The following is a 17,472-nucleotide window of genomic DNA, read 5'->3' as shown; positions in this document are numbered from 1 at the left end:
CCTCTGGTAGCTGCTGGACAAGTCCTCTAGATGACAGTTGGGCTTATCCCTGTCTGACTCCCCGGACATCGAGCATCTGCACCTGGACCATCGACGACGGCTGTGACAGCGATCCTGAACCTAGGTTACCCGTGGAGACCCATTTGCCTCAGGTAACCAAATGCTATCAGTGGCTTAGTTAGAGACTGATGGGAGTGTTATGAGCATTGTTAAATAAACCGAGTATTCATGAAAGACAGTGAGTGTGACCCGTCATTCTCACCACTGCGTCAGTAAGACTCATAACAAGGTGCTTAAGCTCGTTAATCATCTGGGAGGTGAAAAATTAAAATTACAGTGAGATGTCTGTCTCACTTGTTAAGGTGTCTGCCAGAGTGTTTTTTAAAATGCTCCTGGGTTCCATCCCCAGTACTGAAAAAAAAAAAAAAAAAGAAAGAAAATCGGGTGGAGGGTATAGATTGGAGGTAGAATGCATATGGGTTCAATCCTCAGTGTCACAAAAAGAAAAAAAAAATGGAAAAAGTGTTATAAGCTGGGGTGGTGGCCCATGCTTGTAATCTCAGTACTTGGGAGGCTGAGACAGGAGGATCAAAGGTTTGTGTCCAGCCGCAGCTACTTAGTGAGGCCCTCTGCAACTTAGTGAGACCCTGTTACAAAATAAAGAATTAAAAAATAGGGCTGGGGGTATAGTTCAGAGGTAGAATGCCTCTGGCTTCAATCTCCAGTAAAACACACACACACACACACACACACACACACACACACACACACACAATGCAAATATGATTCTATTTCTTATTTATTCTATTGCTTAAGGATAAGGCTTTCCTAGACTTTATATCTACTTCATATTGAGCTTAACATTTCAGTGGACATAAAGTGATCAGGAATTGGAAGGAGTCAATTCCCGGTACACACACACACAAAATTATTTGGAAGAGACTCCTGGCCATGTTTGGCTAGAATGGAATGGGGGATATAGTGGAAGATGGGACAAGGTAGGGAGACTTGCAATCTATCATCTATCTATCTTCTCTCTCTTTCTCTCTCTCTCTCTCTCAATATATCTATTATCTATCATCTATCTTCTCTCTCTCTCTCTATATATATATATATATGTATATATATACATATATATATAAAATCTATCTATCTATCTATCTATCTATCTATCATCTACTTATTTACTTTTTTGGTACTGGGGCATTGAACCCAAGATGTTCTACCTTGGAGTTGTATCCCCAGCCCCATTTTCCCTCCCTCCCTCCCTCCCTCCCTCCCTCCCTTCCTTCCTTCTTCCCTTCCTTCCCCTGTTACCCCACCTGGTGGGACTGGAGATTGAACCTAGAGGCATTCTATCTACTTCTGAGCTATACCCACAGCCCTTTTTTAATTTTTTGTTTTGTAACAAGGTCTCACTAGGTTCCCGAGAGTCTCCCTGAGTTGCTCAGGCTGGTCTTGAACCTGTGAGTCTTCTGCCTCTGTCTCCCAAACACTGGGATCACAGGCATATATCATTATGCTCAGCTGCACCCCATTTATTTGTTGGGTAAACTTTTTGTAAGGCACTGGGTAGAGAGATAAATGTGTCAAATTTCTATTCTTAAGAGATTCACAATCACACTTAGGATGAAAATTGACATAAAAATTTGAGGTGGTCTGGCATGATGATGATGGATGATCTCCAAAAGAGAGAGAATGAGGTTCTGATGTGTTTTAGGGCCTGTGGGTAGAGAATAGAAGATGTTTTGATAAATATTCAGAGGCAGCATGGATTTTGGAGTTGATTAGATGACATGAGTGAGGAAAATGGATTGAGTGACTCAGGGGTGGGAAGTGTGTGTGTGTGTGTGTGTGTGTGTGTGTGTGTGTGTGTGTGGTGTATGGTGTATAGGTGGGTGAGAAGAGGAAAGAGCTCTGACTCTAGGATCCAAACAGTCTTTAGCAGCAGAGTATCAAAAACAGCCATTGAAAACTTTGAAATCTGAGCAAGTCTTTCCCAAGAAAGAAATTAGATCTTTGGCACCTACCCCAGAACCTCCACAGAGCAGGGTCTTTCTAAACATCGCTACTTACCATTCACCCAGCTCCTTAAGCTGCTTCGCTCTTGACCCCAGGAGTTAACAAGAAATAATTGACAGAAACAGGAATGTACGAAGTAAGGGCATATGTCCTGTGGTATTTTCCCTCTTATTTCACAGTAGATCTCAGATTCAATAGCATTCTAAAATGTAGGGAAAGGAATGGACTGAACATGCTCGTTGCCTGGCGTTCCCTGGAACCGACCGAAAAGAAGACCTTTTGCCTTCTTTCTGTGTCCTGCTGAAGGCTGGTTCCCCAAGAAATCCTTTAGGGCTGATGAATATCAGCACTCCAGCAAGAAATCTCTCTAGCTCCAGCTCTCCCTGCATTCTCCCCTGCCAGGCCCAGAACAGAAGAGGAGCGCACTCACAGGGATGAATGCAAGGCAGGGATCTGTGTGGCAGACACTTATTTAGTTAGAAAAGTGACCTGGGGCCCTGGCGTGGTGGCGCACGCTTGTAATCCCCGCGCTTGGGAGGCAGAGACAGGAGGATCGCGCAGGTTCGAAGCCAGCCACGTGCGCTGGCTTAGGAGACCCTGTTTCCAAATAAAAATGTAAAAACAGGTCTGGGAGTATAGCCCGGGGGTAGAAGGGCTTCCGGGAACCCCAGTACCACCAAAAAAAAAAAAAAGTGACCTGGGCTCATTGGCAGCCCCTGATGGTGTCTGAGGGGGACGCCGTAGAATGGAAGTAGGGGTTACTTTGAAAAGGGTTCTTTTCTTTTTTCTTTGAGATGGTTAAAAACATTCCTCCTTGTAGCTGAGTGACTTGAAAGGCATCCTCCGAGGAGGTCTAGTGGATGGTCCTAATGGTTATGTGTCTGTCTGTCCTCATGTCCTGCAGCCCCTTTCTCTAAGTCCTTGCATCGTCATGCACAGTCTAGTTTTAGTAGAGGATGGAGAAGGTGGAGTCCTGCAGGAGTGGGTAACCCGATCTCTCTAGGGGCTCCCAGCCTGATGGGGGGCACCTTGTACAGTCAAGACACAGATAGCAGCTGTCATTACAGGATCCTTCGACTGCACTGGTCTTTCTGTCAAGCACCTATTGGTGCTGCAGTAGCAGGTGGTTTCCTAAGCAGGTACAAACTGATCAGTCTCTTGAGTTAGTGTACTGCATATGACCAAAAGGCAAAGAGGCTGAGTTGTTGTTGTTGTTTTTTAGTGGTACTGGGGGTATAACCCAGGGCTTTTCTACCTCTGGGCTATACTTAGACATATTTTTATACTTTATTTGGAAACAGGGTCTCACTAAGTTGCTAAAAGCCTCATTAAGTAGTTGAGGCTGGCTTCGAACCTGTATGATCCTCCTGTCTCAGCCTCCCAAGCGTGGGGATTACAGGTGTGCTCCACCATGCCTGGCAAGAGGCTGAGTTTTAAATGCATTAACCAGAAAAACACTTCTGAATACATTTCTCAGGCTCTGAATACTTGACTGGCACACCGTGGGCCTGTGAAGGCTGAGCCAACATTTGGAAACAAATGCCTTTAAGATCCAGTGGTGGGGGATATATAGGCTGTGAGATATAAATAGAAAACAGGGTTTGGCTGCACGATTACAAGGCTTTCTGGTTTCTGTGGTCTGCTAAAATGGTTCTGGAAGCCATTATACATGAGAATTTAAAAAATACTTTTATTGGTGCATTGTAGCTATATATCCTAGTCCAAGGAATACAAACGTACATGCACGTATCAGCGGGTGATTTCCCTCTGTGTCCCACCCCGCTCGCCCCTGTGTTTGGATCAATGTGTGCTCCTTTGAATTAAGTGCTTTACCTCCAAGGGCCACCCGTTTGAGGAGAACAAGGGCCATGTGGATGCAGGAGTCCTGGTTCATCGGTGACACCTGCTCCTCTCACTTTGCCACTGCTCATTGTGGCTTTTACAAAGCCACAGAAAGACTTAGTAAATGCTACGCTCCTCTGTCCCGAAGGGGAGGAGGCTGAGGCCTCATTCGATCCTAGGAGACTGTGGAGAGGTGGTGAGTTTCAGGGGCCTTCCTGCAGGAAGAAACTGATGTGACAGGATTCAGAAGGAGGAGAGGTAGAAGTGGGGGCCACAAGCCAGAGACTGTTTTCCCTGTCTTGGATGTAGATGGGGGGGGGGACCAGAACAAATGAGTCCCGTGCAGCTGCTTTTGGGGATCCTAAGAAGAACGACGTAGATCTGAGGTAGAGGGAGCTGGTAGAGGGGTGGTTTCTTTCTTTCTTTCTTTCTTTCTTTCTTTCTTTCTTTCTTTCTTTCTTTCTTTCTTCCTCTCTTCCTCTCTTTCTTTCTTTCTTTCTTTCTTTCTTTCTTTCTTTCTTTCTTTCTTTCTTTCTTTCTTTCTTTCTTTCTTTCTTTCTTTCTTTCTTTCTTTCTTCTGTGGTACTAGGGATTGAACCCAGAGGCATTCTATCTCTAAGCTACAATGCTAGCCCTTTTTAGTTCTTGTTTTGAAACAGTCTTGCTAGGTTGCTGAGAGTCTTGTTAAGTTGCCAAGGCTGGCTTCAAAGCTGTGATTCTCCTGGTTCAGCCTCCCAAGTCCTGGGATTATAGGCATGCGCCTCTGCCCCTGGCTGTGGTGTGGTTTCTGTTGTGAGAGCCTGTCCTAAGGTGGAATTCTAAACAGGAGAAAGGGCATACCGGGCTCTTTGCCTCTGTTTGCTTTTGGCAATTGGAGACAGTTTCCAAGTATTGATGGGGCCTGAGTTGGGTCCGGGTCCAGCTCCCAATCCTCCTGACCATCCTTTTAATCCCCAAAGACAGAAGGGAGTCAAGCCCAGACATATGAATTGCCAAGTCCCTCATGGAAATGACTGGGATAAATAGCGTTTTTATGTTTTTGTCAGTTGGTGTATAAGCAGGGTTTGGGAAAAAGGAGCTGCCCAGTGGGGTGTGAAGGACGCAGGGTTCCTGTTCCCTGCTGAGATTCCAGGAACCTCAGGAGGCCAGTGTGTCCTGAAATGCTCCAAAATGACCACAGTCCCTGCCTAGATCCCTCTGGTTCTCACTCGAGTAGAATTCCATTCCCTCCCCCTTTTCCATTCTGAGGCGGTGGTAAGGAAGGGGCCAGCTGGAGACAAGGAGAAATTGAGCCTGGTTTCTGGTTCACAGAGGCTGGAGGGGAACGAGCTTAGGCAGCCACCATTCCATTTGCATCGGTGAGACCAGGAAAGAGGAAAGCAACCTGGCCCCTGTGTGGTGGAGTGTTCCCTGCATCCTGGGGCCGTGGTGAATTTTTTACTCTGCCTTTACATTTTTCTGTAACTACGAGACTTTGCTGGATGGACACATGCCGTGATTGTGTATTTATAAATCTATGTCAAGGCTGACAATCTCCTGGTACTTCAGTCTTCTTTAATATCTCCTTTTACTATAAGAAAAACCCCTGTAGGGCGAGTCCAGCTCACTCCCCAAACACTGCAGATCCCTAGCGGCTGCTGCTCTCAGATCACCTGTCCCCATGATCCCGCTCCCTGCACACCTGCCAGTTCCTGGGGACCTTGTTGTGTGCAGTCCTATCAGCTTTGTGTCCACTGGATGTGAGACTCAGTCCTCTTTCTCTAAGCCCCCTGAGCACCATGGACAAGAAGCAGCTGTGTAACAGACTCTTGCCCATGGTTTGAGTTGACATCACAGAATGACAAAAAATTGTGTGATGACCGTTAGTCACCCAATGAACTCGCGTTCATGGCTATAGTTGGTGGAGGTCCTCTCCACCCAGCTGGTCTCCTGAGAGCTCCTCTCCAGGCCTCTCCCCTCCCACTGTCCTCCTGACTGACCCCTTTTCTGATCACCTCTACTTCTTTGGACCCTCATTTATTCATGAACCAAGTGTTCTGCCTGCAGGCACCCTATGCACGTGGTTAGTTCTGCCCTCCTTGTCTCTTGTGGTCTTGCAAGACCTGACCTCTTGCCTGGAAAGGCCTCTGGGAATGAGAATAAAGCTGGTTTCCTAATCTACTAAAGGCTTCCCTCAGCTGGAGGAGAGCAGCTGGGACGGGGCTGGCACCGAGCATCCGAAGGACGTGGTCCTGCTCTCTGTGCCCAGAGGAAATGGCTTGAGGTCTCCGGGAGACACCTTGCTCCTGGGATGACGGAAAAGCATAGCTCCCGGTGGATGGAGGGGGGCTTGAAGTTCTTCCTGCTTGGAGGAGGGTTGAAATGGAGTCGTGGGGGCTGTGGCTTTTGCTAGGAGCGAGGAGGGCAGAGGCTGTTGCGCGGTGCGCCTGTGCTGTGCGCCTCTGCAGCCATGCGGCCCGTGCCTGCCCTGTGCTCTGGAAGGAGCGAGGGTGGTGCGTTTCACAGGCCGCCTCCAGACTTGAGAGAGACAGAGGCTGCAGAAGAACTGGAACAACTTGACTGCTATTCTGCCTGGAAACCAGAGTATGCTCCGCTCCTCCCGGGCTCTCTGTGTAGCTCCGGGTCACCCTGCTCCCCGCCAGCCATAGCTGCAGCCCAAGGAGCAAACTTGGCAGCACTCAACTGTCCTGTCTTGTATTTTTACCTTTTTCTCTTCTGCTCATGGTTCTTTGGTGGTCCTCAGTCTTGTTCTCGCCTGTGTAACCACTGTCTGCTTTAAATTCCCACTGTTTTAAATATGCAGATTTATTTCTCTTTCTCAAATTGGTCCCTGTCTAGGATCAAACAGTTATTAGAAAAGACAAGGTCCTTCTAATGATGAAGCTTATGTAACTTATGAGGGGGGAGGGTTATAGAAAATGAATAAAATAAATATGTCAGGAGGTAGTAATAACTGTGATGGAAATAGGTGAGAGAGAATCCTATGCTGGGGGTAGGGGTAAGGGAAGACTTTGATGAAATGACAGAGGAGCTGCAGGAGGTGAGGGAGGGAGAGTTGTGGGTATTGAGGGGTGAGTGAGGTAGGGCAAGTCAACCCTGGGGCAGCCGTGGGTGAGCAAGGGCAGTCGTGGTGGGAAATGTGTTCAGAGAAGTAGTGGAGGGCAGGTGCTGCAGGGTCTTGTGGATCGATGGGGGGACTTTGGCTTTTGTTTGAGTGAAAAGGTAAAACACAAGTGGATTTAAAGTAGAGAGGTGATATACTCTGACTTCCATTTAAAAATGACCATTCTGGCTATAGCGTCGAGCATAGATTATAGATATAGATGGATCCGTTTATCTCTCTTTTTTAGTATTAAAAATACCCAGGGGAGCCGGGCGTGGTGGCGCACGCTTGTAATCCCCGCGCTTGGGACCCGGAGACAGGAGGATAGCAGGTTCGAGGCCAGCCTCTCTGGTTTAAGAGACCCTGTTTCCAAATAAAAATAAAAATAAAATAGGTCTGGGAGTGTAGCCCAGACGTAGAAGGGCTTCCAGGAACCCCAGTACCACCACCAAAACAACAACAACAACAACAACAACAACAACAACAACCCAAAAAAACCCAAACAACCCAGGGGAATGAAGTTCAGAGCTGGTGAGGCAGCTGCACTAAGTCATCAAGGATGAAGTTTTCTGCTGTAGTTTTGCTTCACTGAGTGCCTGCTATCTATCCTCATGGATTGCTCATGTTCTAAAATGAATATTGAAGCTGCAGCCACTAGGCCCACTCTGGAAATGGCAGAAGGATAAAGAAATAAGGGCTGATCTGTCCTCTTTTAGCGTCTTTCCAGAAGTTTCATGTATCAGTTCTGAATATATCATGTGGACCACAATCCAGTCTCATGGTCACATCTAGCTGCAAGGGAATCCAGGTAACATAGCGTATGCATTGCATACACTGTCCAGGTTTTTGTCACTGGGGAAGAAAGGGAGGATGGATACTGGATGGCAATTGGCATCCTCTACCCCACAGTTGGGAGGCTGCTGTGCTAATCTAGGGGAGAGAGAACACTAACTTGTGTCAGGTGGAGGCAGAAAAAAATTGTTGTAGGTGGTCAAATTCTAGATTTTGAAGGTAATTTTGACAAGATTTTCTGGAAAATTTTATGTCAGTGGGTGTGTGGGTAGAGGGATACGAGTGAAAGAGATCAAGGATGATGCCAAGTTTTTTGTCCTGAGCAGCTACATGCAGTTGCTGTGGACAGAATTGGGAGAAGCCTGTAGAGGAGCCAGCCCAGTGCGTGCCCTGCTGGGGAGGGAGTGTCATCTTGGATTATCATGTTTGAGAGCCTTATTAGACATCCTGCTAGAGCTTCCAGGCAGGCAGTTTGATAGAGAAGGCTGGAGTTTAGGGGATTTTTCTGGGCTGAATGATATTTGGAGCCGAGAGAGATAAGATCACTCTGGGCATGGGTGCTAGAGAGAGAAGAGGCCCAGGCGAGGTGGATGAGGCCAAGGAGTCTGGGAACAAGGTCTGCTGAAGGGGTGAAAGAACTGAGGTGGGTGTCCCTGAAGCCTCAAAGATATAGCGTTTCAAGAAGGCTGTGGTCACTTATATCATATGCTGCCCATGCGAAAAGAGAGACAAAGCAAGCATTGGTCAATCAAAAAGTGTTTTGTTAGCTTGACCAGAGCCTTTTCAGGATACTTGTGGGAAGCTAAAATCCAATTAGAGTGAGTTCAAGAAAGAATGTGGGACAATATGGTCGACTATATATTTTGGATTCCCTCCCACTGTCAAACAGGTAGAACCAGCACAGAATGTACCTTTTATTGCATCATCGGGCTTACAAGAAGTCAAGAAATCATCCAAGGAGTGAAAATTCTTAAACAGATAATGAGCTAGGACCAGCGTGATGAGCAGCAGGCTGCTTTCATAGGGCAAGAAGAGTCGGGGGCCTCAGAAGCTGCAGGTGTTTCTGAGATCTCCTCCTTCTCCACCAGGACACCCATGCTTGGTGCCATGACTTTGAAACCCTCCTAAATCAAACCCTGGCTGTGGTCCTCATCCCCATCCTCCCTGTTACGATAGGAAATGCGGGAATCCTTTCAAGCTGCCAGGAAAGCCTGCAGTCTTCCACCTATGTTCCCGATTGTGTATTCAGAGTTCCCTCTCCTCTAGCCACACGCTCTAGCACTGTAAGAAGCAGCCAGGTAACACTATGCATTTTTCTAAAACAGCACCGTTGTCATGGCAACCAAGTGCTAGAGGCACTTGCTCTCCTGATGCTTTCTTTGCCCTCCTCCTGTCCTTCTTCCCAGGCTGCCGATAGTGATAATTGGAGCAACGAGATGCAGCAAGCTCAAAACAGATTAGTAGACACCAGTTCTCTGCAGCAAGGAAGGGCGATTCTGCCCTCTGATGAGAAAACCACTGGCCTCGAGTGGTCTTGCCAGGCTCGGGTACCGAACCTCAGGAGAGTAATAAGTAGAATGTAGAAGATGTATCTGGGACACCACAAATATTTTCAACCATGGTAACAGGGTGGGTGACAGGGCGTTGGCAGGACAGGGTCTCCCTTTCCTTCTGTCCCTTCCTTTGCCTGTTAAGTTTGCAATGGTCGAGAAGCTGTGAGAGTCCAGGGTGCTGCTGACCTGCAGTTGATTTTTTTTTCTAGTAGCATATAAATTTTCAAAATGAATGCAAGTATATTTAAAAATGAACAGGCGAATCACAGTAGAAGAATTTAGAAAGATGACTAAAACTCGAATTAAAAGGGCTCAGGGGTGAGCTGATTTTAGAACTGAAGCTGCGCTTTAAAGTAATGCTTCTCTTTCTGAGCTAAGCCTTAAAGTAGTATTTCTCAAAATTTCTATGGTAAAGAATAAAAATTTTCAAGTTTTCAGTGTGCTGCAAACTAATATCTGTATCAGCATAATTTTGCTGTAAAAGTGAAACCAAAATGATATACAAAATACAAACCCCAATGTTTTATTACTAGATTCAGCAGACATAAAATTACTCTGTCAAATTGCTATACAGGTTTGTATATACTCCCAGTTCCTGTCTGTGGTAGGCAGAGTTACGGCCTCTTGAGGAGCTCCACATCCTAATGTCTGGAACTTGTGTATCTGTGACCTTACCTGGCAAAGGGACTTTGCAGATGTGATTAAGGATCTCGAGACAGTGAGCTCATCCTGGATCTCGCAGGTGGGCTCAATGTCATAACACGGTCCCGACAAGCAAGGCTGCCGTGAGGGGGAGTTTAGGGCGAAGTGAGGTGAGCCAGGGAATGCGGCCGCTCTAGAAACCCAAGAGGCCGGGAACGCCGGCACCTTGGTGTCTACTGCACTTCTGACCTCCGGAACTGTATTATTTATGCCACTAAGTTTGTGGCAGTTTATTAGGACATCAGTAGGAAACTAAACTACTCACCTTACCTTATTGTGGACCAGGAATGCAGTATACATTTTGCAGTCTAACACTGGTTTAAGGATTACATTTGAAGAAGCATTTCTTTTAATGCACCAATAAAAGTATAAAAATAAAATAAAAAGCAAACAATTTGATGTTATTTGAATTATTCCAGGCCATGAAAAAGATGACAAGCTCCCCAATTAACTTTATGAGGCTTGGATAAACTAATGTCAAAATAATACTGGAAATATAAAAATAAAAATGTAAAAGCTTATTAACATAGAGGAAAAACTAAACCAAACATATTAGCAAATAAAGTAGGCAATATATTAAAAGAATAGTGTACTATGAACAAGTAGGGCATGCCAATAAACATGAGTCTTTATAGAAAATCTTATTAAGAAATATTTCAATATATTTTATCAGATCAATGAGTGAAAGGAGAAAGATCATATTAATAGATTATCGCAGTTTACTAGATTCTCCAAAGGCCATTATTACATTCATGAGCCATTCTTAATTAAACATGGAGAAAAAAGAAAGCAGGAAACCACACAAAGTGATTGAGGCTATTAAAAATCAGAAACAAGCATTGTACAAATGACAAAATACTAGAGTAATTGCAATTGAAGCCAGTAAAATATGGTGTACATGGCCTTCTCACTATTATTCAACATTGTTTTGAAGATTTCATTTAATATATTAAACCAAGAAAAGGAAATAATCGGAATTAGCATGACAAAAAAGAGAAAATCTATTTCCATTTGCAGATGCTAAGCTGAATAAATAATGCATTTCTAGAAAACCCAAGATAGTCTGCTAACGAAGATCTATGAAAAAGCTATAAAGAACTTGGGGATATGTTTGAATGTAAGACGAGTATAAGAAAAGCCAATAGCTTTTTCCTAATCTGGAAAAAATAAACCTGGTTAGAGTTAGAGATGAAAAAAGAAATTCTCAATAATGAGAACATATGAGAATTGCTAGCATATTTTGAGAAAAGAAGACTGGGGGGAACACTAGATTTTCAAATATCAAAACCCACTCTCACACTACTATAAATATAATAATACATGTATTCAGCAAATCTTTTTGAGTTCCTAAAATGAGGAAGGCACTTCTCCAGGCATTTTTAAGACACTGGGGATGCAGAAAAGAGAATATGGGAAGTGAAGTCTCTGTCCTTATTGCAGTTGTAGTGTGGCTTTGACAGAGGAACACATAAATAGACGTACTCATTAAAACTAAGCAGAGAGTCAATACTGCATGAGAAAACTCTAATTGGAATTCAGTTCTGTGTATTACTTAATACGTGATACAAGAATAATTGGCTTTCTAAAAAGATGAAAATAGTTTCTTTCTTCACTTTATGTATAAAGTGTATTCCAGATGGTCTAAAAGTCTAAAAACCAAAAAAAAAAAAAGAAAAATTAAGTGAATATTTAGGAAAATCATTTTGGAGAGGAACAGACATCATTAAGCAGAGGAGAAAAACAATAAAGAGAAACTAAAAAGGAAAAACATTCTTGATTACATTCAAATGTGCACGTGATCATGACAAATTTTACATAAATAGTAAAAGATAGAAGACAGAGCAGGAAACTTTTTTTTTTCTTGCTGCACATATGCTATTCAGAGGGTTACTATTTTTCTTATACAGAGAATTTTTATAAAATGACAAGAAGGAAAAAATGATAACAGCCATAAAATAGGCCAAGTTTCCAGAAGAAGAAATCTACTGAAGAGAAATAGGTTTGCCAACAAAAATATCAAAATCTCTACTTGTTAGGGAAATAAAAACTAAAGCATCAACGAATGAATTGTTAGTTATCCATCCTATTGGTAAAAATTAGGAGACTGCACACTTTCAAGTGTGTGGGGAGACAGGCATTCAAGTCCTGGCAGTGGGGACCTTGGCTGGCCACAATATTTTTGAAAACTAATGTGACAGGATAGATTCAAATTAAAAATATATAACTTTTCCCCTAGTATTCCCAATTGTGGGACTCTATCCTACAGAAATAAAAGCATCCATATGGAAGGTTGTATGGGCAAATGTTTATCAGACTTATAGCAACAAAAACAGATAAAGGCAAACATACATTTCATTAAAAACTGGAAAACAAAACTAAAGTATGTCAACAAAATACCTGTGTGTCTGTCAATAGGAGAACATCTGTACAAAGTATAAGTGCAATCCCAGTACTGAACACTATACAGCTGTTAAAAATAAATAGAACCCTTTTATTGGATCTGAATAAATGCTTATACCAAATCATTAAGTAAAAAGAAAAGTTTTAGGAGCACTGGGTGAGATTTTTACATAAAACAAAAGAGTAAAAATTTATTTATTTATTTATTACGTGATCTTAGAGAAGGTATAGAAGAATATATACCAAACTAATGACATATTACATCAGGCACTGGGATTGGAGGCTGTGGGAGAATAAGATATTATGGCCTTTTCCTATCCCTATGGAATTAGTTTATCACAAAAAATTGAGCTCCCCAAGGACAGGAGTTTTGTCAAGCTCATTATTGCCCCTCTAAAACATAGCAGGCATCTTGAATCCATTCAATAGGACTTACAGTATAAACACTCATTTCTTTAATTAAAAGAAAAATAAGAAGAGCCGGGCGTGGTGGTGCATGCTTTTAATCCCAGCATTTGGGAGGCTGAGACAGGAGGATTGCAGTTTGAGGATAGCCTCAGGTACTGAGGTCCTTTGCAACTCAGTGAGACCCTGTTTCAAAATAAAGAATAAAAAATAGGGCAGGGGGTGTAGCTTAGAGGTTGAATGCCCCTGGGTTCCAACCTTAGACTTGCAAAACAAACAAACAAACAAACAAACAAACAAACAAACAAACCCAAACAAAAAACATGTGGGGTCAGGCAGTGGAGAAACTGGAGTAGAAATAAGAGTCGTGTGAAAGACATGTAGAGTGAGCTGGAACCAGGAGCTCTCTTCCCGGAGGAACAGAGGAGCTTTTAGTCAGGAATCAGAAAGGACAGGAAGGGGGAGCTGGCCACAAGAGAAATCACCAAGGCCATTAAGCCAGTAACTCTCCCGGACCCGCCAGGCTGGCCCTCGCTGCTTGCTTACAGAGGGCCTGGGCCAGCGGGTTTGCTCCTAGGTCACTGCCAAGGGTGAAGGGCATGGGGTGAGAGGTCAGGGAGAGGCTGTGCAAGGCTGTTGAGTTTCTGATTTCCAAAATAGCTGCAGAAGACAACAACGGCAGCAGCAGCAGCAAACAACAATAACAATAACCACCACCCCAACAGAGAGTGTGTGTTATAGAGAACAGGTATTCTATAGCTGGTTGGTCCAGTGAACAAACTGGCCACGGGCCCCCTGGGCTCCCATACACTCCCTAGGGGAACACTGCCCCAGCACCTCACGCCAGGCCCGACCAAAGGCCCTTGGAGGGCCAGCTCCTCCAGAGACCACTGTCCTCCCACACATTTGCTGAAGGGGCTGATGTTCACATCTATAGCGTTCTATTTGGCTTCATATAAAGCAAAGGATTAGCAAATTCTTGGGGAAAATGGACATCATTAAGAAAAAAAGTGCCAAGAATGAATGGGGCAACTAGCTAAGAGTATAGAAAGATGAAAAAACCTTGTTTTTTTTTTTTTTGAGGGTCTGGGGATGGAACCTAGGGGTATTTGACCTCGAAGCTACACTCCTGCCCTTCTTAAAAAATTTTTTATTCTTTATTTTGAAACAGGATCTCGCTAAGTTGCAGAGGGCCTCATTAAGTAGCTGCCCAGGAACCACGATCCTCAGGTCTCAACCTCCCAAATGCTGGGATTACAGGCGTGTGTCACCACTCCTGGCTCTGAAAAAAACTTAAAAAATATGAAACTCATGAAGCAAGAGCTCATCACATACAAGAAAGTTATTACAGATTAAAAATTGTGTATCGAAAGGAAGTTCCAAGTAGTGTGTTCTAGATCACATATTTGTGATCCCAGTACTTGGGAGGCTGAGACGGGAGGATGCCGGGTTCATGGCCAGCCTCAGCTACTTAGTGAGGCCCTCCCTCTGCAACTTAGTGAGACCCTGTTTCAAAATGAATAAAAAATAGGGCTGGGGATATAACTCAGAGGTAGAATGCCTTTGGGTTCGATCCTCAGTACCACAAAAAAAAAAAAAAAAGAAAAGAAAGAAAAAAAAGTTCCATAACTATAACATAGTCAACTTAGTCAACTATCAACTTAGTCAGTGATTCATGTTATAGTCATGAATTTTTTTCCCCCCGATATGCTCCAAAATACAAGATATCAAGGTATGCTCCAAAATACAGAGATAAAAATTACGAGGATAGAGATATGAGCCAGGTAGAACAGGTTTAGGAGAGCAAATCTGTATATTTAAGAGGAGGTTAGAAGAATAGCTCAGAATGGGAAGAAGGTGGAGGAAAATTTCAGATGTGAAGATATACTTAATACTTTTGATCAAAACTGCCCACTGAAAGCAGGTGCAAATTCTAGCGAGGTGAAAATTCTAGATTCTGAATTTTATAGTTAAAGAAAATAATTTACAAGTTTTCAGGAAAAAATACATGAAAGGAAAGCCAGTTGGAACGGCACAAGACTTGTCTGCAAAATTGAATGCCAGTGGACAAGAGAATGGGCCACTTGGCTCTAAGGAAAAAGAATTAAGAACCTCAATTTCTGTAGAAAATACCATACAAGAATTAGGCAAAAACACAGGGCTCTGAAAACGTGTCGTTAATATACCATTTCTGAAAAAATACTCTCAGAAAATTTTAAGAAGATGATGTAGATTCCAATAACAGCTGGAAAGTAAGGAAACAATGATAACTTGCAGTTAAGTTTAATAATTATTATTGTTAATACCATATTTTATACAATTATGAAGAATTGGTTTCTATAATACAAGGGTACATTGCACAAAAATGGCCCACAATTTCACTAATATTTGGGAGAGGAGACATGATTAGGAAAGACAGAAAATTAAAAATAATGCATTTCTTAATTCAAGGGGTGACCATAATGATAAATTTTTGGTATTTACAGAGAAATAGTTCCTCAGTGTTGCTTAAAAATTAATACCACAGCTGGTAGAATGGACACAGTATATAGATTCTTGGCTGAGATTTCAGTTGTGTAGCTAATATCCCTCTTCATCCTCAGGAACAGAATGGAGTGTGCTAGGCCTTGCTGAAAGACTCTTCTCCCAGCTGTCCTTCAGAGAGGTGCATGTGTATAGGTGTGTGTGTGTGTGTGTGTGTGTGTGTGTGTGTGTACCTCCATGAGATCATGTTCTCATTATATATAAGGGGAGGAGCTGTGTGGACAGTCAGGAGAAATGTCGGGGAGGAACGTCGGGGAGGACCATCGGGGAGGAATGTTGGGGAGAGCTCCTCCAGTGGAGTTGATCTGGCTGAGATGAGCCCTTCCTGCCTTCTCCCTTCTCTTTTTCCTGATGCTTCACATGAAGGTTGGAACCCTAGCAATCACCTTATGATGTTGAGAAAAATTACTAAGACTGGCAGAGCAGAAAGAGAGTGGACCTTGGGTTTTTGAGCACAGTGGCATCTGTCTCATCCCTGGCCTGTCATCCTGCAGACTTCTTCAATACGTAAGAATATATATTCTTAGGCCGGGCATGGTGGCGCACACTTATAATCCCAGTACCTGAGAGGCTGAGACAGGAGGTGCACAGGTTCACAGCCAGCCTCTGCTGCTTAGTGAGGACCTCTGCGACTTAGTGAGACCTTGTTTCAAAACAAAGAATAAAAATAAAATAGGGCTGGGGGTATAGCTCAGAGGCAAAATGCCCCTGGGTTCAATTCCTGAAAACACACACACACACACACACACACACACACACACACACACACACACACACTTTAGCTACTTTTATTTTAGAGTTTTAGCTTTACTTAGTGCAATCAAGTACTAATTGATAAATAGATTCCTGAAAACACTTGAAAAAAAGAAATAGAAATGGAAGCCCCAAACTTAATCAGTCTCGGAAAGGTCAGCTGGAGTGGGGGGGGACCCCAAAAAACACACATACACACAAAAAGTGAAAAAAAGCTACAAAACATAATAGATGGCAGAGTCAAAAAGCAAAGTCCAGAAGTAAGATTTTTATGAGATGTACTAAAAATAAATGGACACAGTAAAGTTGAAAAATAAATGGGTAGATAAATATATTTGAGGTACCTGCTAAGGGAAAGAAAACAAGGTTAGGTAGGGAAGTATCAGACAAAGTAGAATCAAGGCCAAGATCTTTAAGTGGAACAAAGAATGCTATTTTATATAGAAAAAAAGAGTACAATTTTCCAAGAAGCTAGAAGTCATGGACTTTTATATAGCAAAGCTACCTATGCTGAGACAAATAAAACTAAATCTATTAAAAATATAAAAAAATAACCAAAGTAGGGGTCACTTAAAATGCCTCACTTCAAAAACACAAAACAAACACAAGAGGGAAGGTTTGAGGGCTACGACGAAGAAGCTTTGTTATGGCTTTGTATACAATGAACAAAGAATGAACATTATTTTTAGTTCCCGGGGGGCATTGAAAATGGGACATTGATCAATACTAGGCACTGAAAAAAAAAAAAAAACCTCAGTAAGTCCATATGGTTGAAAATGTACAGGCCGCAGTTTTCCATCCAATGTAGCATCAATGGAATTTAAGACAAAATTGTGATTAAAAGGATTTTTTACATCATTTGGAGTTACTTGTGGTGGCACACACCTGTAATGCTTATACTTGAGAGGCTGAGATGAGAGGATCACAGGTTCAAGACCAGCCTCAGCAGTATAGTGATGTTCTCTGAAACCTAACAAGACCCTGTTTCTAAAAACAAAAAATAAAAAGGTCCAGGGATGTAGATTGCAGACAGAATGCCCTGGGATTCAATCCCAAGATACATATATTAAAAAAAAATTAAAACCCTTTGGAAATACAGAAAAGAGGTTTTCTACGTATCTCTTAGTGAAAAGGAAAACTGAGCATTCCGTTACGGGCTCTTTGAGAATCGACAACAGGAGCACTTCACATCTTAACATGGAATTGCAGAGAAGTCTTTATTTTTAGTGATTTTTATTGCAAAATGCCATGTTGCAGGAGCCTGTTCCCTGGGCCCCTGGGATGGGCAGGAAGGGAGGGGCATGGAGTTAAGTGTGGTGGTGCACATCTGTAATCCTAGTTCCTGGGAGGCTTTGG

The sequence above is a fragment of the Muscardinus avellanarius genome (genome assembly GCF_963383645.1).
Source record: "Muscardinus avellanarius genome assembly, chromosome: 11".
Taxonomy (NCBI): Eukaryota; Metazoa; Chordata; class Mammalia; order Rodentia; family Gliridae; genus Muscardinus; species Muscardinus avellanarius.
This window is presented reverse-complemented; position numbering follows the sequence as displayed.